We start from the raw sequence: 13,614 nt of genomic DNA on the forward strand, positions 1-13,614 counted from the left end.
GCCCTCATATAGATCTATGGTGTGGCCTCATTTGGAATGGTGCAACCCACTCTCCCAGAGAATGTCTCCCCCGCACCCCCCCCCCCCAATCTCCCACTCATGACAGCCTTGTGTTCCTGGGATGGGTAGCCTACATGGATGATCCACTGCTATGCTAAGCCGGGATATGCAGCATCTGAGAGTTTGATTCAAATGAGCATTTAAACTATGACAATTTAAACATGACCCAGAATCATATTTCAGTTGGTCTAAGTCAGTCATGTTATGTGGGAATTGTCTCGGCTTCAGAGGTAGAGCATCTGCTTTGTATACAGAATGTCCCAGGTTCAGTCCTTGGCAGCTCTAGTTAAAAAGATTAGGTAGTAGGTAAGATTAAACAGTTGAAGAGCTTTACCTGAGACTTGAGAGCCACCGCTGGTCAAAGTAATCAATACTGACCTTGATAATAACAAGCAATATTGTCTGAATCAATAGAAAGAAGTTTCATGTGTTAATATATATTAAGTATGTCCCAGATATTTGAAGCTGAGGTTAGAAGTTGCCATGGGAATGTGCTGCTTTTCCTTTGTCTGTATGTTCTGAGTACACATCTTGCTCTCAATTTTTCAGGGTCATGGCATATTTATAGACGATATGCTGCTGTTGCCATAAATTCTGATTTTGTTGCAAGAACCAGAGGTCATCTCTTAGGAAATATTTACTAACATTAAAGCTGCTTGTCATTTCAGAAACATACACACATTCATCTTATATTTTGCCCTTGTTTTTAGAAGCTGCAGTGTGTACCCTATAAAGCTTCTTTTATTTTATTTTCCTATAGTGCTGATGGAGTGCTGTCATGCACAAGTTGAATTCATTACTGAATGAGTAGGTATTTGCTCATAGTTCAGATTATGTTTTGAGACTGGCCATCACTGTTCTCTAGAGCTGAAAAAACTCCAGAGTTCAATATAAGGAGTTGCTAGGCACCAGTCCCTGTGCTAATCTGTCTCCCCTCTTTGCAGGTATGAAAGCACAAGGGTCCATTTTGGTCACTACTTGGATATAGGAGCTTAGATGAAGCTATTGTAGGCATTACCAAGCTGCCCCTTTATCAGATTGTATGCGTACTTTACATGGCTGGTTGTATTTATGTTGCTTATGTTCCCTCTTAATAAATGTGTATTGAAATATTTATACCTGTTATTAATAATATAAATGCCACTTCCTAGCCTCCAACTCTTGGTCACTTTCTGCTATGTTCCAGGGACAGTAAGCGGTATTCCATTTGTGAATAGTTGCTGTATTTCTTTTGTTCCATGGAAATCTTGAAATGCTGGTGGAGGGAACACCTTCCCCCCAGATCTGGAAGGTAACAAATTCAACCTTTGGAATGTATTTCTCTGGACATGGGAGAAGTAACACTACACAACCAGTCACCCCACTTCAAAGAAGGTCGCCTCCATGCTTGAGAGGAGACAGAAGGAGCATAATGGCAGGATTTTAATAAATTCCTCTCAGCATTCCACAATTAAGGATACATCTGCCCATCAATCTGCAAGTTTGACATATTTATTTCTTTCACTATGTTTTCAGCTCCAGAATTAAACACAAATAAATAGTAACCACAAACTAAGCTTGTTATTCCCGTTTGGTCCTTGAATCTGTTAAAAGTCTCCATTACGCTGTATGCTAATTTGCTGTTCACCCTCTACTTATATGTATGGACTGTAATTTCCATTTCATTGTACCTGAAGAAGGGTGTGTGCACCCAAAAGCTTATACCTTGAATAAATGTTGTTGGTCTTAAGGTGCCACTGGACTCAAAACTTTGTTCCATAGTAAGTTTCTGTATACTGTGAATCGATCCCAGGATTGGTCCAATCAGAGATTTAATTTGTGATGCATGATAATAGCTTGCGCATCTAGAATTGTTTCTAGATCATGTTTGTCAGTTGGCCATAGATAGAAAATTAAACAGATAATAAAATCTACTTAATACGAAAAGAAATGTTGCCTTTGGTAAAATGTGGATGATTGCAACTTTAATTAAAAGTCACTGGGAGAAAATGAAGGCACTTATTATTTATCATTAATTCTCTTCAGGAAAATTATGAATGTGATACATTTAAACAATATTAAATGTGCATCTACAGAATATTTGGAACTGCAGCTCTAGCAAGCATATATATACTTATATATATTTATGGTTTGTTTTAGCTAATATAATCAGTGATAAGCCCTGAAAACAGAAATAATATCAAACTACTAGAAGCTGTCATATACCTAGTGTTATTCCAAGATGCTGGTAACTTACTTATGTTTCCATCAGGATGAGGCTGCAGATCAATAAACACATGGAAATATATCCCATTGAATTCAGTGGGACTTTACTTTGCATGGTCTGTAATCACATAACTGTTAAACATTAAACTAAAAATAATGATAGCCGTAACAGAGTTCAGCAGAGGACTGAGTCGAACAAAAATGGCCTGGGTAGTCACTTACCTCTGTGTTACGCTTTGTGAGTCCTGCTATAACTTTTGATGTGCCACTAAGCTCCAGAGTAAGCCACTCTACTATGGCTTCTTTCATTCCTGGAGTAACAGGAAAAGCTCTGGACCATATTGGAAGACTACAACTTTTCCCCAGTTTAAAGAACAGCTGAGGAAAATGTGGGAAGAAGTCATAGGATGGACCTTTTCCAAATTGTCTGGAGTTTCTTGGTGTTACTGTGGATGTGTAGGACAGAGTCATTCATGGTTTTCATAATGGAATTGTAACACAAGAATTGGCCATAGGTGCTGAACTTCAGTTTCACCACTTGGCTGTACTAGAGAGTCTCTGTGAACAATCATAGCTTGATGACTTCATTACCAAATAGGCTCCCCCCCCCCAAAAAAAAGGTGGGATTGTGTAGGTTTCCAGCAATTCTACTTAGTTATTCAGTCATATGATACTAATAAGGAGAAGTGAACCAAAGAAGAAAAGAGCATATTCTTACCTTTGAGTTCAACCTTGATCTGACTTCAGGTGTTGTCCTCTTATTCTAGATTTCTCCACAGTTGAACGTAGAGATCTCCATGGTAACGCAAACCCCCAGACTCTTCTCACCAGCCTGCAAGAAGCAGTTTTCAACAGCTCAGAGGTCTTGCGACCAGGTAAGTAGATCCATATAAGAACTGGACATGCTTGTAATTTGCATTTTCCACCCTTCTTTATTATATGGTAGACAGAACGTCACACCTCAGTTCTTCTCATAACTTTAGCAATTAATATAATCCTAAATTAGAAGTGCTTTCTCAGAGAGTATTAGAAACATAGGTGCCCAAAGGAAGAATTCACCCTTAACTATCAGTGTAAAGAGCTGAACATTTAAATTAGTTGATAATTGTGTATATTTCAAGATTGAATGTTATTGGCTCTCCTGGCAAATGGCAGATAATGGATATTGTCATACCTTTTTGTATATCAGAAAGCAATATCACCTTGAATTGTTCCACAGATACCTTAGTATGAAGCAAGCTGAAACACTAACGAAGGGGGCGTATTATTTGCCAGTTTCCCATTTAAAATAAACGGAAGAGGGACAGCAGTGTTGATTGCCACATTTGTGTGTTCCAGAGGAGTAAGTGGGGCATAATAGTCATACCTGTTCACAACTGATAGACCCACATGTATTTGATGCTTTATTGTTTAAGATGTGAAATTTTGTATAAGAAGCCATCCTATGCTATTTTTCTGGCCCTAACAAGTTCAAATAATCAGTACATTTGACCTTTTTGTGTTTTTTAAGCATAAACAGGTGTTGGCAGTCTTATTGCATTGAGGGAAAGCAAACAAACAAGCGTTAATATCCGTAAGGCTCCTGCAGACGGAATGCCAGGCAAGAATCTGGATTCATCAGATTGTCATTTGTTCTGGTTCAGGCGAGGGTTAAATTTGGGCCAGGTTATTTTCCGGTGCTATAGCTTTTACTTGGTGTTCATAAGATGACATCAAACAAATGTCTGGAATAAACAGAATAACTTGTGCTCTCTGCACCTTTTCATGCCATTTACTCTTGAAATTGATTTGGACCTTCTCTTATTTAAATTACGATAGAAGTTTTATTCCATTGGTTAGATCCAAAGTGTCATTTAAGTAAGCAGAGAGCCACTTCTGTGAAAGTGCCATTTTTTATGATTCTGCTTTTATACAGCAGACTTCCTGCATTGCAACCCATGCTGTTCATAAGGGTCTGGCACTGGCTCAGAGTTTCCCAGGATTGGTCAGAAGTGTAAGACAGAGCTGAGTGTCATCCACAAACTGGTGACAACCCAGCATACATCTCTTGATGACCTCATTGTATGGTGTTATGTAGATGTTGACAAGCATAGGGGACAAGATGAAGAAGAAGAGTTAGTTTTTATACTCCACTTTTCTCTACCCTAGGGAATCTCAAAGCAGCTTACAAACACTTTCCCTTCCTCTCCCTGCAACAGTCATCTTGTGAAAGAGATGGGGCTGAGAGAGTTCTGACTTCATATGGAAGAGTGGGAAATCAAACCTGGTTCTTCAGATTAGAATCCGCTGCTGTTAACCACTATATCATGCTGGATCTTGAGGGACGCTAAAGGCCAAGAGGCTGATCAGAAATCCCCCAGTACCACCTTCTGACACCTTCCCTCCAGGTAGAATCACCGCAGCAGTGTGCCTTGCAATCCAGTCTTTGTAGTCTAGAAGGATACTGTGATCACTGGTATCAAAAGCTGCTGCAAGGTATACGAGAATCAGTGTTCACACTTCTTCCAACATTTTCAGCACAGGTCATCCATCAGAGTGACCAAGACTGTTTCAGTTGCTACTTGGTTGCAGGAAACATGAGTTGGGTGCGTTGACAAACAATGACGTTTAGTTTGCTTTGGTTCTAAGTCTTCATTCAAGCAAATAATGATCTGTTCATGGCAAAGGAACCATTGTCAGTTTTTCCACCCTTAGATCACATTTAACCAGTCCAGAACAAAATACCAGATCTGAAGTATGACGTGCACAATGTGTAGCATCAGTTATTACAGAGACAGGCCTATGGTTGTCATGGAGGTTATGAAATCCTGATCTGCTCCTAACAAGATAGTTTCAGCATAAATGCTACCCCAAGACAACCAGCTTTGGGGTCTTCAAAACCTTCCTCTCTTTATGTCTCTCATATAATATAAACAGTTTTCCAGTCATTTCTCTGTGCTGTTCTCCTTCAGGGATCCCTAAAGATTTCTTTAAAAGCAGGACACATTATAGAAATGTTGTATTATAAACATTGTAAACATCCCTTCTGGTAAATATATTAGCCCTCTGACAATTATGATTTTGAAGATATATCAAATTATTGGCCTTAAATGTTGTTGTGTTGCTGTAATTAGTTTAAAAGTGAAAAAAATAGGTCAAAACAAAATACGTACTTAGAAATGTATTCTTATTCCGGCAAAATTTTTGCTGAATAGATGCATATATTTAATAATGTATAAATCAAAGATGTGGATTCACTTTTGGCTACCTCTTCTTGAATGTGATATGGGTTATTTCTTGTTGCATAACTGTTACTGGCGACAAACAGGATCTTAATACATCTCCTGGGTTTTTTTCTCCCTGCTTGCCTAGAATTGCAAAAAAACAGGAAGGTTGTCAAATCCCTTGCAGGATGCAGTAATCATCTATTGGGTTTGGTTTTGAGTCTTGTATATATGTATTTGATAGTGCATATGACCTGTCTGTTGATTGCACACACAAACGCACACTCACACACACACTTCATAGTCATGTAATTCTGGAACTGTTTTAGTATATGAAGTAAATGTGGAATACAGGCAATTTGATAAAGCAGTACTGCCCTTTCTTGAGTGATGTTGTGGTTGCTTCCCTTTGTCATTTTGAGACCAGGCAGGGTTTTCCCCCCCCTCAACCTGCTGTCCGTGCTTTAAAAAAAATGATCCAAAGCAGGGGTTGAATATCATAGTCTAAATCACAGCTGTGGCAGTTAGGTGTGAGTAGGCAGATGACTAAATCAAGTTTAGCACTGTAATAAAAAAAAAAATAGTTTATTTCAAAGAAAGTTAGGATTTATGAGTCATAAGCAAGAATGTAACATAAACCAAATAATATAATTGTTAAAAACTGACTAAAACCATAAAAATGAAAAAGATTCACGAATAGCTTCCTTTTCTGCCTGACAACAATTAGTTACCAAAGTGCTTATTGTTTGAAAAAGGCTTGTTGGTTTCTCATCGTTTCAAGAGGTTTCAAAATGGGGCTAGGTACAGGTTACCCAGAAGCTGGCCGCTCCAAGTAAGGGGATAGTTGAAAAGATATTTGAGCACCACTTTATTAAAGTTAAATAGTCACTATTGGCAAAGTGTGTACATGTCCTGAGTTTTAAAAATGATAAAAATAAGTGCGGGATGAGTGTAATAATTTCTGCATTGTGGTCTTGGCATTTACTTCAAGGCAGATTTATGTAAATTTACTTCAAGCATTCTGCAATAGCTGTATTTGCCTCTTCCTTTACTTTTCAGCAACCTCACTGATGTTGCATGGCTGTTGTGAGAATAAAATGGAGGAGGGCAGAACTTCACTGCCTCGAACTCCTTGGAGGATAGACAGGACAAAAGGTGTAGTAAAATAAGTGTTCCATTAGAAGCAAGCTACGGTTCAATCACACTTTGTTATGCTATCTTTTACATACATACATAAACTTTATTGCATTAACAATAAGAGCCATAGCAAGTAAACTTAAAACAGCATAATACAATAATCAAACCAGCAAAACAATTAAAAATTGGGTTATTCTAAAATGTAAAATACAAGTATAAACATCATTACATCAGTAAAATTTATATATCAACGATGAAATTGTAATGAAATCATTACAGACTTTAAAAAAAAACAATTTAAAAATTAACCAGAAGCAGGTTAAATGTCACATTAATCATTTTTTTTCTTTTTCTCCACTTTTCCTATAACAGCAGCAGCAAATTTGATATATTTTACCTAATCTGACAATAGAAAGACTAATTTCTCTTGGTCTGTTTTTTTAGAAAGGTGAGATATGATGGGACATAAAAACCTACTTCATTCAGCTTCATGTTTTATGCAATAAAATATAGCATGAGGTAGGTCTTCAATGAACTTTTGATCACAATAACATACTCTTTTCCCATATGGCAACCCTTTGTAACGACCTTCTATGGCCATGAATGGTAGAATATCAAAACGAGCTCTAGTAAAGGCCTTAATTAATAGGATTCGGAAATATACAGGACCAAAAAATTCGGAATATCATATATTTCCAAATACCGGTACTCGGAATAGCCGTATATATGGTAGATGCGCGGCTATTTCCGAATATACGGCCCCATTATACCCTATGGCCATTGAAATCAATGGCAAAATGGGGTATATTGGAAGCCATCTGCAGGGGAGGGGGTTTGAGGGAGAGCCCCAAATTTGCAGGGGACCTGCAGGGGATTCTCCCCTATAAACCCCCCAAGTCCCAAAAAGATTGGGCCAGGGGGTCCCATTCCAGGGGCACCCAAAGATGGTGCCCCTATCCCACCATTATACCCTATGGGCCATTGAAGTCAATGGCAACATAGGGCATAATTAGAGGCTACTGGGGGGCAGGGGGTTTGAGGGAGAGTCCCCAAAACTGCAGGGAACCCGCAGGGGACTCTCTCCTACAAAACCTCCAAGTCCCAAAAAGATTGGGCCAGGGGGTCCCTGTCTTTGGGCTCCCCAAAAGGCCCATTGCCACCAATGCTGGGGAAAGCACAGTTAGCCACTTCTTCCACTATAATTGCTGTGGGGAAAGTGGCTCTGGCCAGAGGGGGGTTTGAGGGAGAGGCCCCAAAACTGCAGGGCAGCTTCAGGGGACTCCCCTGCATGCAACCCCCTTGGCCCAAAAAGACTGCACCCATCTGTGGGCACCCCAAAAGGAACACTGTTCCCAATGGTGAGAAAAAAAACAATTAGAGCCACTTCCCCCACTGTAATTGTCGTGGGAAAAGTGGCTCTGGGGAGCAGGGGTTTTTGAGGAGAGCCCCCCAAACTGTTGTGCAGCTTCAGGGCACTGTCCCACACAAAACCCACAAGGCCAAAAAAAAATTGGACCAGGGGGTCCAGTTCCTGGGGTACCCAAAGCCAAACCTAACTTCACACCAGAGAATCTCTATAGGACCCAAATGCACTACATCCATCTATCTACTCTATGAACCCTGCTGGCCTGGAACCAATATAAACCCAGTTGGCAACGTCACTGCCACACACAACACAATCTGCTCAAGGTCTGCTCTGCAGACCTGGCTGCAGCAAACCCAGATAACAGCTCTCCAGCCCTGCCCCAAACAACACGGGGAGACCTGGCCAAGCACAACAAGCATGCTGGCTCTGGGTCTCTCACCCAGATGCCAGCTTCCCTGCCACAGAACACCCAATCTACAGATGCCAGCTCTCCGGCCCTGCCCCAAACAACGTGGGGAGAGCTGGCCAAGCACAACAAGCATGCTGGTTTTGGGTCTCTCACCCAGGTGCCAGATTCCCTGCCACAGAACACACAATCTACAGATGCCAGCTCTCTAGCCCTGCCCCAAACAACACAACTCTCAAACAAGAGAAGCGGTGGACCACACCTAGCTCCACATCATTCTGTATCTGACACAAAGCAAGAAGCATTTAGACTTTCCTTGAGTGATGGATGATTGACTGGTCCAGACTCCTTTGTGTTACCCAGGGTGCACCACGAGGAGGCAAGCCAGAGTTGCAACCCAAATGAGGAAGATCAGATTGTGTGAGAGGAAGGGAACTATTCTTCCTCTCTCAGCTCAGGAGCAACACACCAGCTATCACTGTCCCATTAGAGGGACCTCAGCATTGGTATGGCTGCTGGCTGCCTGTCAACATCACTGGCACCTCCCTCTTTCTTCCTCCTGCCCCTGAAAAAAAAACCTGAGTTATCCTGGCTGGGCCTGTGGGTGCTGTTGGTTACAGTTGGGGGCTGCAATGGCCCTTTCAGTATTATTAGGCATGTGTAGATGGGGACTGGGGAAATTTGAATTGCTTTGTGGATTTTAAACCAGCACTCACTTTTGGTTTGGGGATGGATGTGGGGGGTGCACTGCCAATCAATTTGTGAGTGAGTTTTTGGACTGTCTTTGAACTCTAGTCTATGTTTATTGGGAGAGCGTTTTACAATCACCTTCCAAGTGCAGGCCAAGAGAGGATGCAGGAACAAGTAGGTGCTCACTTCATTCACTCTCAAAGTCTACATTCAGGGAGCCGAACAGAGGCAAGTTGACCTTCAGAAAGACCAACTGCTCAACTGCCCAGGGTTGTAGGCGATTGCGATGTGGGCAGACAATGTCGCCCATATGCGAAAAGACGCGCTCGCTCTGTACGCTCATTGGTGGGCATGAGAGGAACGCCTTGGCCACGGAGGAGAGGGCCGGCCAGACCCCCTTCTTCATGACCCATTAGTCCAAAGGAGACATTTCCTGCGACTTGTTGGACTCCAAAAGATAGTCCCTCACCATCGCAGCACCCGTCTCCACTCTCAGGGGCCTAACGCTCCCAGAGGGACCAATGAGTCGCCCAATGAGTGTCATCTCGGGACTCTTCGTGAGTCTGGTGGGAAACACTGCCTAGCCGGGGAGGTTGGGGATGAACAGCAATGGAAGTTGCAGATGAGCTGCTTTCATCCCCCTCCTCCTCAGTTTCCGGCACTGGGCCCACCCTGACTCTGCAACGCTCAACCATCTGGGAGAGCTTGTCTCGCCAGCGATGGAGCTCGTTGGCCCACTCGGCGACTGTGCCCTTAAGGCGCGGGTCTATCATGGTTGCCATCATTTAGACCTTATCCTGGGTGAAAGTCTGAAAGCGGGCCTCGAGCCCTTCCTGCAGCCTAACAACCAGGGCGCGCAGCACTGGAAGAACGTCTGCATGGCCTTGAGCTGGCACTAGAAATGAGGCCAGGTCCTCACAGGCCATGTGGACCATAGGGACGACCAGTGCGATGCTCGCCGTGTCAGACGGGAGCATTTCAGTGTGGGTCTTGAAGGGCACAAGAGCCTCCACAGTCTGAGAAATGACCACCCAATCCTCTTGGGTGAGACGGTTCTCATCCCGAAAGACCCTCGTCTCAGAGACAAAGGCATCCAGGGCTGCTCTCTACTCCACCATGCACTTCAGCATGGCACAGGTGGAGTTCCAGAGTGTGCTGACGTCACCGAACAGGCGGTGCCCGGGCACGCCTGTCAGTGTCTGTTTCTCACACAGCAGATACGAGTCTGTATTGCTGCGTGAGAAGTGACCCGTGATGTACTGATACTTCTGGAGCAGATACCGACGATCCTGGCTTTTCGTGTGGCCCAATGCGTCCTTAACCACGAGGTGGAGAAGGTGGGCCACACAAGGAAGGCGTTGTAGGCTGGATAGCTGCCTTAATGTTGGAGCCACCATCAGTCACCACAAAGCCCATGGTGACGTCCCCGCTGCCTACCCAGCCCTCCAACTGCTGTGAGAGGATGGCTCTGAGAGTGTCCGCCGTGTGTGGCAAATTGACTGCTTCGGCGTGCAGCAAGGCCCAGCAATAGCCGGCCGGGTGGCCCTGACCCTGCCTACTGCTACTGCCACCCCCACCCTGCAGCTCACTGGGTTGCCACCATTACGTAGTCAGGGAGAGATATCCCTCGCATGTTGGGAGTTCCAGATATCTGAGGTGAAATGAACAGTTCCCCCGGCAGCACGGGACAAATGTGCCTTCACCACAGATCTGGTTGCCCTGAAAACAGATGGCACAGTGGTCCTGCTAATGGTGGTTCAACAACTACAGTATATGCTGTTGCTGGGATGCATATTGTAGCAGCAGCTATTGTTGATTCTGGTTCTAGATTCACTGTCTTACCATTCAGGCTTCAGGAGAAGAGTAGCTAGTATTTGCTGCCGCTGTTAATGTATATTTTTCTGTTCACAAGTTTAGCTCCAAAGACTAATGCTGCAGTCCTCAGAACAGTTCCTTTGTGTAAACCAATTGAATTAAATAGGACTTACTTCTGAGTAGTTTGTTAGGATTGCTCCCCGTGAGACTTAGAGAGGCATTGCTCATATTTGCGTTACTTATATGGATATAGAGGAGGATAGTATAGCCTGATCTTATCAAACCTTGGAAGCTAGACAGGGACAGTACTTAGAAGGAAGACCACCAAGAAAGACTCTGCAGAGGAAGTCAATGTCAAACCATCTCTGCTTCTCACTTGCCTTGAAAGCCCCTTGCTGTGATCACCATAACTGCAACTTGATGGTGTCAGGAATTCCCAATCTAGGGAATCCTTGTTATGGGTGTGCAGAGCACCAAATCACAAAACCCTGGGTTGTGTGTCCACACACTCACTAGAATTTTAGCTTGCCACCAGCCCTTTTTCTACCAACACAGTCAGAAGCCGAGGGGCAAGCTTCACTCTGATGGGAATTAATTAAGGAATCCAACCCTGCAAAGTAGGTTAGCTACAGAAATGAGTTTCCACAACATTTAACCAGCACGTGGATGCTTTAAGTCTAAGGTAACAGGATTTAAATTGCAGCTTCTGAAATACAGAACAACCAGATCTACTGAAAGTATAGTTTTATTAAAGAGTGTAGGAATATTTCACAAAGAACAAAGCAGTAAGAAAGAAAACAAAAGATCTGCCATATAAGGTTCTAGCTATACTTTATAATCTTAATACATAGTTTTCTTAGGTGAGGTCAGGCATCTTTCAAAGTCTCTTTATGTACTATGTCCAACCCATGCCAGGGTTAGCTCATTGCCTCCAGGAGAGCTGAAACTGGCTTGTTCCAGCAAACAAAAACTACAGAAAATGCTAGCTTCTTAAGGTCTAAGCTGAATCAGCTGGGGGTCCTTCAGCCAATCCAAAATCAGACTATTGAAGTTTCTTGACATGCAACTGTGACCAGAGAGTTTAGCAGAGAAAACAGTATATGACAGGATGTTTCACTTTGAAGTGTAAAATAAGCCTCAACAGAAAGAGTGAGGTGTGTGTTCAGTGACAACTGGTGTTTCTCCTTGTTACTGTTATTCAAATGCAACAAATCAGATTTGTGAACTTTCTCATGAAAAACAACAGATGTTTCCCTTCAATCTGTTCTCCCATGTTTCAGGCCTAAATTTTTATATGAAGCCTTAACCAAAGTTTGATTCTGTGTCTAATGAAAGAAAAATAAATTCACTAGAGGTCTAATTTTCTTGACAGATGGCACTTTATGTACTCACAGACTTGAATATATGATATACCTAATAGTTGCAAAAAAATCTACACCTATTCCTTGAAATAACTCCTCTCTGTCAATATACTTGGGATGCAGTCAGATGAGCACTTTCATCCGTTGTCATTGCTTCTTCCCAACAGATTTAAAGTGCTCATCCAGACATTTGCATCTGTCCTCCATTCCCTTCTTGTCAGCCACCCATCCTCGCCCCTGACTTTCCTGACACTGGATAAAGTCTGGGGGGGTTTTGTCTGAGCCAGTCTCACTGCACACTTCTGACATCTGATCACTCCGTAGCGCATTTGAGCCACTTGGAGGTTTGTGACTTCTAGTCCCCAGCTGTCTTTTTTTTTTTGCTCTTAGCAATGTGTGCATAACCTTATATTCACCCAGTTACAAGCAAGTGGTTATGCACATGTGGAAAATAAATTTTTAAAAAAGAAAAGAAAGCTGCCTGCCCACTCTCTCTACAGTGACTGTGCAGCGGCAGTCTGATCACTCGACTGTGGGGTGAGACAGGATTAGGGTGGTGTGTGTGATCACATTTCTCTGGAGCAAATAGTTCCGGAGGAATTAGAGGAATGGCCAAGCCTGTAATGATCAGGAAGGTCTAGATTGACAAATTTTGAGTTCTTTGTCCCACTTTGTACATCATCTTGGTTAATCTTCTGTTTACACAAAGGAGTGTGGCCTGGAAGGAAGCTTGTGTGGAAGGCCTGGTGTGTCCACTGACTGCGACAGTCTAATGCAAAGGAGGAGCCATCCTCCCAGTTAAGTTGACTTGAATTTGAACAATGTTGGTTTATACTTTTATATTAAAACATAACACTCAGCTTGTGCTTTCATATATGATAGTTTGTGAATAGTATATCCTACATTTGTTTTAGGATGGATAGGTAGACAGACAGAGAGAGATAGATGGATGGATGTACACACATAATATCTTTCATTTAATGTTATCCTTTTTCAGGTGTTTTAAGGAAGGCAGTAGCTTAATTATTCTGCTACAAATACAATGCATATTTTTGATGCTTGAAATGGATTTTGTATATCGTGCTTCAAAAAGCAAATATAATCCCACCTGTATGTTGTTTGATACTATGCATCTGAATGTATCTCTTTTTCCAGCTAGATGTGATTTTGAACTAGATTAAAAATTCTAACTACTTCCTGTCATTGTTACATTATAGACCTGTTTTAAAGGGATTTATTCTCAACTCATCTGGAAATTCCTTTCAAACTGTGACATGACAGGTTTCAAGTTCAGTGAAACTGCAAGCAAGTGTAAATATTTTGGAAGCTGAGTACTAAACAGTCCCTAAATCCCACTATTTTATAAGCAGT

General features: G+C 42.4%; 1 protein-coding gene across 10 annotated transcripts in view; it reads left to right on the forward strand.

The window, feature by feature from the left end:
• TBL1X (transducin beta like 1 X-linked) overlaps window positions 1–13,614 on the forward strand; it is a 191,788-nt gene that overhangs the window by 119,602 nt on the left and 58,572 nt on the right. For 7 of the 10 annotated variants that reach the window (XM_060233936.1, XM_060233937.1, XM_060233934.1 and 4 more), the window contains one exon: window positions 3,033–3,140. The exons of the other annotated variants lie outside the window; for them this stretch is intronic. The gene's annotated coding sequence lies outside the window, so the exon portion shown is untranslated. The remainder of the gene's footprint in view (window positions 1–3,032; window positions 3,141–13,614) is intronic. 10 annotated transcript variants of the gene reach the window in all.

This window comes from Heteronotia binoei, chromosome 3 (assembly GCF_032191835.1).
Source record: "Heteronotia binoei isolate CCM8104 ecotype False Entrance Well chromosome 3, APGP_CSIRO_Hbin_v1, whole genome shotgun sequence".
Taxonomy (NCBI): domain Eukaryota; kingdom Metazoa; phylum Chordata; class Lepidosauria; order Squamata; family Gekkonidae; genus Heteronotia; species Heteronotia binoei.